The 8,903-nt window shown below is 44.8% G+C and overlaps 8 non-coding genes across 8 annotated transcripts; 4 read left to right on the top strand and 4 right to left on the bottom strand.

The window, feature by feature from the left end:
* Positions 1-593: 593 nt before the first annotated feature.
* Positions 594-665, top strand: trnae-cuc. The gene has a single exon. It is a non-coding gene; the product is annotated as a tRNA-Glu (tRNA).
* An 85-nt stretch (positions 666-750) lies between these two features.
* trnay-gua lies at positions 751-839 on the bottom strand. Its single transcript is given in 2 exon segments — positions 751-786; positions 803-839. It is a non-coding gene; the product is annotated as a tRNA-Tyr (tRNA).
* A 2,025-nt stretch (positions 840-2,864) lies between these two features.
* Positions 2,865-2,936, top strand: trnae-cuc. The gene has a single exon. It is a non-coding gene; the product is annotated as a tRNA-Glu (tRNA).
* An 86-nt stretch (positions 2,937-3,022) lies between these two features.
* On the bottom strand, positions 3,023-3,111 carry trnay-gua. Its single transcript is given in 2 exon segments — positions 3,023-3,058; positions 3,075-3,111. It is a non-coding gene; the product is annotated as a tRNA-Tyr (tRNA).
* Positions 3,112-4,871: 1,760 nt separating this feature from the next.
* On the top strand, positions 4,872-4,943 carry trnae-cuc. Its single transcript has one exon. It is a non-coding gene; the product is annotated as a tRNA-Glu (tRNA).
* Positions 4,944-5,028: 85 nt separating this feature from the next.
* On the bottom strand, positions 5,029-5,117 carry trnay-gua. The gene is given in 2 exon segments: positions 5,029-5,064; positions 5,081-5,117. It is a non-coding gene; the product is annotated as a tRNA-Tyr (tRNA).
* Positions 5,118-6,521: 1,404 nt separating this feature from the next.
* Positions 6,522-6,593, top strand: trnae-cuc. Its single transcript has one exon. It is a non-coding gene; the product is annotated as a tRNA-Glu (tRNA).
* Positions 6,594-6,679: 86 nt separating this feature from the next.
* trnay-gua lies at positions 6,680-6,768 on the bottom strand. Its single transcript is given in 2 exon segments — positions 6,680-6,715; positions 6,732-6,768. It is a non-coding gene; the product is annotated as a tRNA-Tyr (tRNA).
* Positions 6,769-8,903: the final 2,135 nt, after the last annotated feature.

The following is an 8,903-nucleotide window of genomic DNA, read 5'->3' as shown; positions in this document are numbered from 1 at the left end:
CTGGACCATTTAGCACTGGGGCCTGTAAAAGGTTTTGGCGATGCTGGACCTTCAACTTTGCAATTATGTTTGTTTCCAATGTGAGAGTCAATAACCTTCAAATGTGAACATTTTTGTTGATCCATGCACATACCTGTTCTCGTGTAGACCAGAATGGTGAGCTACAGGAATACTGTAGCCCGCTTGGTTCGCCAGCTCATCGCCAAGCAATATGCACACACAATCACATACTCGTGAATACCTAAAGGCAAATAGTCTTAGCTAATCCACCTACGGGAATGGATTTGATAAGCAATAGGAAACCGAAGAACCTGGAGGGAAACCACTTGGACACACCGGGTGTACAATCACGGAAACTCCACACAGACTGCAAACTGGTGACCCTGCAGCTGTGAGGTGGGACCGCTTTAAAACCTTTTGATACAGGCTGTACAGACATTTTGTCCATCTTATAACGAAGTAGATGAACTTTTGTTCAGCCAGGTATTAGGTTTATGGTTAGAGATAGGCCTAACACTAAACGGAAATTCGCCACTGGAGGCCCTCAAGGTTACTCTGCCCAGCCACTCGAGACCCACACCATGGACCGTCTCTCCCTCGTGGTCTAGTGGCTAGGATTCGGCGCTCTCACCGCCGCGGCCCGGGTTCGATTCCCGGTCAGGGAAGCCTGCTGTTTTGTACCACTTTACGGAGTGTAGAAAGCTGTGTCAAAAGCCTTATAATAACCTTATGAAACGCTGTCAAAAACCTTCCTTCGAGCCGGATTTGAACCAGCGACCTAAGGATATCCGTTTGTAAGCACCTACAGTCCTCCGCTCTACCAACTGAGCTATCGAAGGCAGATCAAGGGTAGTCCTGTCTTCAGCGACCTTGCAATCGGGAGCCCTGACGATTTGTAGTTCCTGTTTGCATGAACCATGTCGTGCAGCGATTTCAGGGAGTGCTGGACCATACAGCACTGGGGCCTGTAAAAGTTTTTGGCGATGCTGGTCCTTCAACTTTGCAATTTTGTTCGTTTCCAATGTGAAGGTCAATAACCTTCAAATGCGAACATTTTTGTGGATTGCTGCACATCACAGCTAGTTCATAGGATGCACATACCTGTTCTAGTGTAGACCAGAATGGTGAGCTACAGACATTTTGTCCATCATATAACGAATTAGTTGAAATTGTGTTCAGCCAGGACTTAGGATTATGGTTAGGGATAGGCCAAACCCTAAACCAAAATTTGCCACTGACGATTTGTAGTTCCCATTGGCTTTTTATGAACCACGTTGTGTAGTGACTTCAGGGAGCGCTGGACTATTTAGCACTGGGGCCTGTAAAAGTTTTTGGCGATGCTGGTCCTTCAACTTTGCAATTTTGTTTGTTTCCAATGTGAGGGTCAATAACATTCAAATGTGAACATTTTGTGGATTGCTGCATGTCACAGCTAGTTCATAGGATGCACATACCTGTTCTAGTGTAGACCAGAATGTTGAGCTACAGACATTTTGTCCATCACATAACGAATTAAATGAAATTGTGTTCAGCCAGGCCTTAGGATTATGGTTAGGGAGAGGCCTAACCCTAAACCAAAATTTTCCACTGATGTTTTGTAGTTCCCCTTTGCTCTTTATGAACCACGTTGTGCAGTGAATTCAGGGAGCGCTGGACCATTTAGCACTGGGGCCTGTAAAAGGTTTTGGCGATGCTGGACCTTCAACTTTGCAATTATGTTTGTTTCCAATGTGAGAGTCAATAACCTTCAAATGCGAACATTTTTGTTGATCCATGCACATACCTGTTCTCGTGTAGACCAGGCCTTAGGATTATGGTTAGGGATAGGCCTAACCCTAAACCAAAATTTTCCACTGACATTTTGTAGTTCCCATTTGCTTTTTATGAACCACGTTGTGCAGTGACTTCAGGGAGCGCTGGACTATTTAGCACTGGGGCCTGTAAAAGTTTTTGGCGATGCTGGTCCTTCAACATTGCAATTTTGTTTGTTTCCAATGTGAGGGTCAATAACATTCAAATGTGAACATTTTGTGGATTGCTGCATGTCACAGCTAGTTCATAGGATGCACATACCTGTTCTAGTGTAGACCAGAATGTTGAGCTACAGACATTTTGTCCATCACATAACGAATTAGTTGAAATTGTGTTCAGCCAGGCCTTAGGATTATGGTTAGGGAGAGGCCTAACCCTAAACCAAAATTTTCCACTGATGTTTTGTAGTTCCCCTTTGCTCTTTATGAACCACGTTGTGCAGTGAATTCAGGGAGCGCTGGACCATTTAGCACTGGGGCCTGTAAAAGGTTTTGGCGATGCTGGACCTTCAACTTTGCAATTATGTTTGTTTCCAATGTGAGAGTCAATAACCTTCAAATGCGAACATTTTTGTTGATCCATGCACATACCTGTTCTCGTGTAGACCAGAATGGTGAGCTACAGGAATACTGCAGCCCGCTTGGTTCGCCAGCTCATCGCCAAGCAATATGCACACACAATCACATACTCGTGAATACCTAAAGGCAAATAGTCTTAGCTAATCCACCTACTGGAATGGATTTGATAAGCAATAGGAAACCGGAGAACCTGGAGGGAAACCACTTGGACACACCGGGTGTACAAGCACGGAAACTCCACACAGACTGCAAACTGGTGACCCTGCAGCTGTGAGGTGGGACCACTTTAAAACCTTGTGATACAGGCTGTACAGACATTTTGTCCATCTTATAACAAAGTAGCTGAACTTTTGTTCAGCCAGGTATTAGGTTTATGGTTAGAGATAGGCCTAACACTAAACGGAAATTCGCCACTGGAGGCCCTCAAGGTTACTCTGCCCAGCCACTCGAGACCCACACCATGGAACGTCTTTGTCCCTGGTGGTCTAGTGGCTAGGATTCGGCGCTCTCACCGCCGCGGCCCGGGTTCGATTCCCGGCCAGGGAAGCCTGGTGTTTTGTACCACTTTACGGAGTGTAGAAAGCTGTGTCAAAAGCCTTATAATAACCTTCATGAAACGCTGTCAAAAACCTTCCTTCGAGCCGGATTTGAACCAGCGACCTAAGGATATCCGTTTGTAAGCACCTACAGTCCTCCGCTCTACCAACTGAGCTATCGAAGGCAGATCAAGGGAAGTCCTGTCTTCAGCGACCTTGCAATCGAGAGCCCTGACGATTTGTAGTTCCTGTTTGCATGAACCATGTCGTGCAGCGATTTCAGGGAGTGCTGGACCATACAGCACTGGGGCCTGTAAAAGTTTTTGGCGATGCTGGTCCTTCAACTTTGCAATTTTGTTCGTTTCCAATGTGAAGGTCAATAACCTTCAAATGCGAACATTTTTGTGGATTGCTGCACATCACAGCTAGTTCATAGGATGCACATACCTGTTCTAGTGTAGACCAGAATGGTGAGCTACAGACATTTTGTCCATCATATAACAAATTAGTTGAAATTGTGTTCAGCCAGGCCTTAGGATTATGGTTAGGGATAGGCCTAACCCTAAACCAAAATTTTCCACTGACATTTTGTAGTTCCCATTTGCTTTTTATGAACCACGTTGTGCAGTGACTTCAGGGAGCGCTGGACTATTTAGCACTGGGGCCTGTAAAAGTTTTTGGCGATGCTGGTCCTTCAACATTGCAATTTTGTTTGTTTCCAATGTGAGGGTCAATAACATTCAAATGCGAACATTTTTGTGGATTGCTGCACGTCACAGCTAGTTCATAGGATGCACATACCTGTTCTAGTGTAGACCAGAATGGTGAGCTACAGACATTTTGTCCATCATATAACGAATTAGTTGAAATTGTGTTCAGCCAGGACTTAGGATTATGGTTAGGGATAGGCCTAACCCTAAACCAAAATTTGCCACTGACGATTTGTAGTTCCCATTTGCTTTTTATGAACCACGTTGTGCAGTGACTTCAGGGAGCGCTGGACTATTTAGCACTGGGGCCTGTAAAAGTTTTTGGCGATGCTGGTCCTTCAACATTGCAATTTTGTTTGTTTCCAATGTGAGGGTCAATAACATTCAAATGTGAACATTTTGTGGATTGCTGCATGTCACAGCTAGTTCATAGGATGCACATACCTGTTCTAGTGTAGACCAGAATGTTGAGCTACAGACATTTTGTCCATCACATAACGAATTAGTTGAAATTGTGTTCAGCCAGGCCTTAGGATTATGGTTAGGGAGAGGCCTAACCCTAAACCAAAATTTTCCACTGATGTTTTGTAGTTCCCGTTTGCTCTTTATGAACCACGTTGTGCAGTGAATTCAGGGAGCGCTGGACCATTTAGCACTGGGGCCTGTAAAAGGTTTTGGCGATGCTGGACCTTCAACTTTGCAATTATGTTTGTTTCCAATGTGAGAGTCAATAACCTTCAAATGTGAACATTTTTGTTGATCCATGCACATACCTGTTCTCGTGTAGACCAGAATGGTGAGCTACAGGAATACTGTAGCCCGCTTGGTTCGCCAGCTCATCGCCAAGCAATATGCACACACAATCACATACTCGTGAATACCTAAAGGCAAATAGTCTTAGCTAATCCACCTACGGGAATGGATTTGATAAGCAATAGGAAACCGAAGAACCTGGAGGGAAACCACTTGGACACACCGGGTGTACAATCACGGAAACTCCACACAGACTGCAAACTGGTGACCCTGCAGCTGTGAGGTGGGACCGCTTTAAAACCTTTTGATACAGGCTGTACAGACATTTTGTCCATCTTATAACGAAGTAGATGAACTTTTGTTCAGCCAGGTATTAGGTTTATGGTTAGAGATAGGCCTAACACTAAACGGAAATTCGCCACTGGAGGCCCTCAAGGTTACTCTGCCCAGCCACTCGAGACCCACACCATGGACCGTCTCTGTCCCTGGTGGTCTAGTGGCTAGGATTCGGCGCTCTCACCGCCGCGGCCCGGGTTCGATTCCCGGTCAGGGAAGCCTGGTGTTTTGTACCACTTTACGGAGTGTAGAAAGCTGTGTCAAAAGCCTTATAATAACCTTATGAAACGCTGTCAAAAACCTTCCTTCGAGCCGGATTTGAACCAGCGACCTAAGGATATCCGTTTGTAAGCACCTACAGTCCTCCGCTCTACCAACTGAGCTATCGAAGGCAGATCAAGGGTAGTCCTGTCTTCAGCGACCTTGCAATCGGGAGCCCTGACGATTTGTAGTTCCTGTTTGCATGAACCATGTCGTGCAGCGATTTCAGGGAGTGCTGGACCATACAGCACTGGGGCCTGTAAAAGTTTTTGGCGATGCTGGTCCTTCAACTTTGCAATTTTGTTCGTTTCCAATGTGAAGGTCAATAACCTTCAAATGCGAACATTTTTGTGGATTGCTGCACATCACAGCTAGTTCATAGGATGCACATACCTGTTCTAGTGTAGACCAGAATGGTGAGCTACAGACATTTTGTCCATCATATAACGAATTAGTTGAAATTGTGTTCAGCCAGGACTTAGGATTATGGTTAGGGATAGGCCTAACCCTAAACCAAAATTTGCCACTGACGATTTGTAGTTCCCATTTGCTTTTTATGAACCACGTTGTGCAGTGACTTCAGGGAGCGCTGGACTATTTAGCACTGGGGCCTGTAAAAGTTTTTGGCGATGCTGGTCCTTCAACTTTGCAATTTTGTTTGTTTCCAATGTGAGGGTCAATAACATTCAAATGTGAACATTTTGTGGATTGCTGCATGTCACAGCTAGTTCATAGGATGCACATACCTGTTCTAGTGTAGACCAGAATGTTGAGCTACAGACATTTTGTCCATCACATAACGAATTAGTTGAAATTGTGTTCAGCCAGGCCTTAGGATTATGGTTAGGGAGAGGCCTAACCCTAAACCAAAATTTTCCACTGATGTTTTGTAGTTCCCGTTTGCTCTTTATGAACCACGTTGTGCAGTGAATTCAGGGAGCGCTGGACCATTTAGCACTGGGGCCTGTAAAAGGTTTTGGCGATGCTGGACCTTCAACTTTGCAATTATGTTTGTTTCCAATGTGAGAGTCAATAACCTTCAAATGCGAACATTTTTGTTGATCCATGCACATACCTGTTCTCGTGTAGACCAGAATGGTGAGCTACAGGAATACTGCAGCCCGCTTGGTTCGCCAGCTCATCGCCAAGCAATATGCACACACAATCACATACTCGTGAATACCTAAAGGCAAATAGTCTTAGCTAATCCACCTACTGGAATGGATTTGATAAGCAATAGGAAACCGGAGAACCTGGAGGGAAACCACTTGGACACACCGGGTGTACAAGCACGGAAACTCCACACAGACTGCAAACTGGTGACCCTGCAGCTGTGAGGTGGGACCGCTTTAAAACCTTTTGATACAGGCTGTACAGACATTTTGTCCATCTTATAACGAAGTAGATGAACTTTTGTTCAGCCAGGCATTAGGTTTATGGTTAGAGATAGGCCTAACACTAAACGGAAATTCGCCACTGGAGGCCCTCAAGGTTACTCTGCCCAGCCACTCGAGACCCACACCATGGACCGTCTCTCCCTGGTGGTCTAGTGGCTAGGATTCGGCGCTCTCACCGCCGCGGCCCGGGTTCGATTCCCGGTCAGGGAAGCCTGCTGTTTTGTACCACTTTACGGAGTGTAGAAAGCTGTGTCAAAAGCCTTATAATAACCTTCATGAAACGCTGTCAAAAACCTTCCTTCGAGCCGGATTTGAACCAGCGACCTAAGGATATCCGTTTGTAAGCACCTACAGTCCTCCGCTCTACCAACTGAGCTATCGAGGGCGGATCAAGGGAAGTCCTGTCTTCAGCGACCTTGCAATCGGGAGCCCTGACGATTTGTACTTCCTGTTTGCATGAACCATGTCGTGCAGCGATTTCAGGGAGTGCTGGACCATACAGCACTGGGGCCTGTAAAAGTTTTTGGCGATGCTGGTCCTTCAACTTTGCAATTTTGTTCGTTTCCAATGTGAAGGTCAATAACCTTCAAATGCGAACATTTTTGTGGATTGCTGCACATCACAGCTAGTTCATAGGATGCACATACCTGTTCTAGTGTAGACCAGAATGGTGAGCTACAGACATTTTGTCCATCATATAACGAATTAGTTGAAATTGTGTTCAGCCAGGCCTTAGGATTATGGTTAGGGATAGGCCTAACCCTAAACCAAAATTTGCCACTGACGATTTGTAGTTCCCATTTGCTTTTTATGAACCACGTTGTGCAGTGACTTCAGGGAGCGCTGGACTATTTAGCACTGGGGCCTGTAAAAGTTTTTGGCGATGCTGGTCCTTCAACTTTGCAATTTTGTTTGTTTCCAATGTGAGGGTCAATAACATTCAAATGTGAACATTTTGTGGATTGCTGCATGTCACAGCTAGTTCATAGGATGCACATACCTGTTCTAGTGTAGACCAGAATGTTGAGCTACAGACATTTTGTCCATCACATAACGAATTAGTTGAAATTGTGTTCAGCCAGGCCTTAGGATTATGGTTAGGGAGAGGCCTAACCCTAAACCAAAATTTTCCACTGATGTTTTGTAGTTCCCCTTTGCTCTTTATGAACCACGTTGTGCAGTGAATTCAGGGAGCGCTGGACCATTTAGCACTGGGGCCTGTAAAAGGTTTTGGCGATGCTGGACCTTCAACTTTGCAATTATGTTTGTTTCCAATGTGAGAGTCAATAACCTTCAAATGCGAACATTTTTGTTGATCCATGCACATACCTGTTCTCGTGTAGACCAGGCCTTAGGATTATGGTTAGGGATAGGCCTAACCCTAAACCAAAATTTTCCACTGACATTTTGTAGTTCCCATTTGCTTTTTATGAACCACGTTGTGCAGTGACTTCAGGGAGCGCTGGACTATTTAGCACTGGGGCCTGTAAAAGTTTTTGGCGATGCTGGTCCTTCAACATTGCAATTTTGTTTGTTTCCAATGTGAGGGTCAATAACATTCAAATGTGAACATTTTGTGGATTGCTGCATGTCACAGCTAGTTCATAGGATGCACATACCTGTTCTAGTGTAGACCAGAATGTTGAGCTACAGACATTTTGTCCATCACATAACGAATTAGTTGAAATTGTGTTCAGCCAGGCCTTAGGATTATGGTTAGGGAGAGGCCTAACCCTAAACCAAAATTTTCCACTGATGTTTTGTAGTTCCCCTTTGCTCTTTATGAACCACGTTGTGCAGTGAATTCAGGGAGCGCTGGACCATTTAGCACTGGGGCCTGTAAAAGGTTTTGGCGATGCTGGACCTTCAACTTTGCAATTATGTTTGTTTCCAATGTGAGAGTCAATAACCTTCAAATGCGAACATTTTTGTTGATCCATGCACATACCTGTTCTCGTGTAGACCAGGCCTTAGGATTATGGTTAGGGATAGGCCTAACCCTAAACCAAAATTTTCCACTGACATTTTGTAGTTCCCATTTGCTTTTTATGAACCACGTTGTGCAGTGACTTCAGGGAGCGCTGGACTATTTAGCACTGGGGCCTGTAAAAGTTTTTGGCGATGCTGGTCCTTCAACATTGCAATTTTGTTTGTTTCCAATGTGAGGGTCAATAACATTCAAATGTGAACATTTTGTGGATTGCTGCATGTCACAGCTAGTTCATAGGATGCACATACCTGTTCTAGTGTAGACCAGAATGTTGAGCTACAGACATTTTGTCCATCACATAACGAATTAGTTGAAATTGTGTTCAGCCAGGCCTTAGGATTATGGTTAGGGAGAGGCCTAACCCTAAACCAAAATTTTCCACTGATGTTTTGTAGTTCCCCTTTGCTCTTTATGAACCACGTTGTGCAGTGAATTCAGGGAGCGCTGGACCATTTAGCACTGGGGCCTGTAAAAGGTTTTGGCGATGCTGGACCTTCAACTTTGCAATTATGTTTGTTTCCAATGTGAGA

Source organism: Tachysurus fulvidraco, chromosome 7, assembly GCF_022655615.1.
Source record: "Tachysurus fulvidraco isolate hzauxx_2018 chromosome 7, HZAU_PFXX_2.0, whole genome shotgun sequence".
In the NCBI taxonomy this organism is placed as follows: domain Eukaryota; kingdom Metazoa; phylum Chordata; class Actinopteri; order Siluriformes; family Bagridae; genus Tachysurus; species Tachysurus fulvidraco.
Note: the sequence above shows the minus strand (reverse complement) of the source record. Positions and strands in the feature narration are given on the sequence as shown.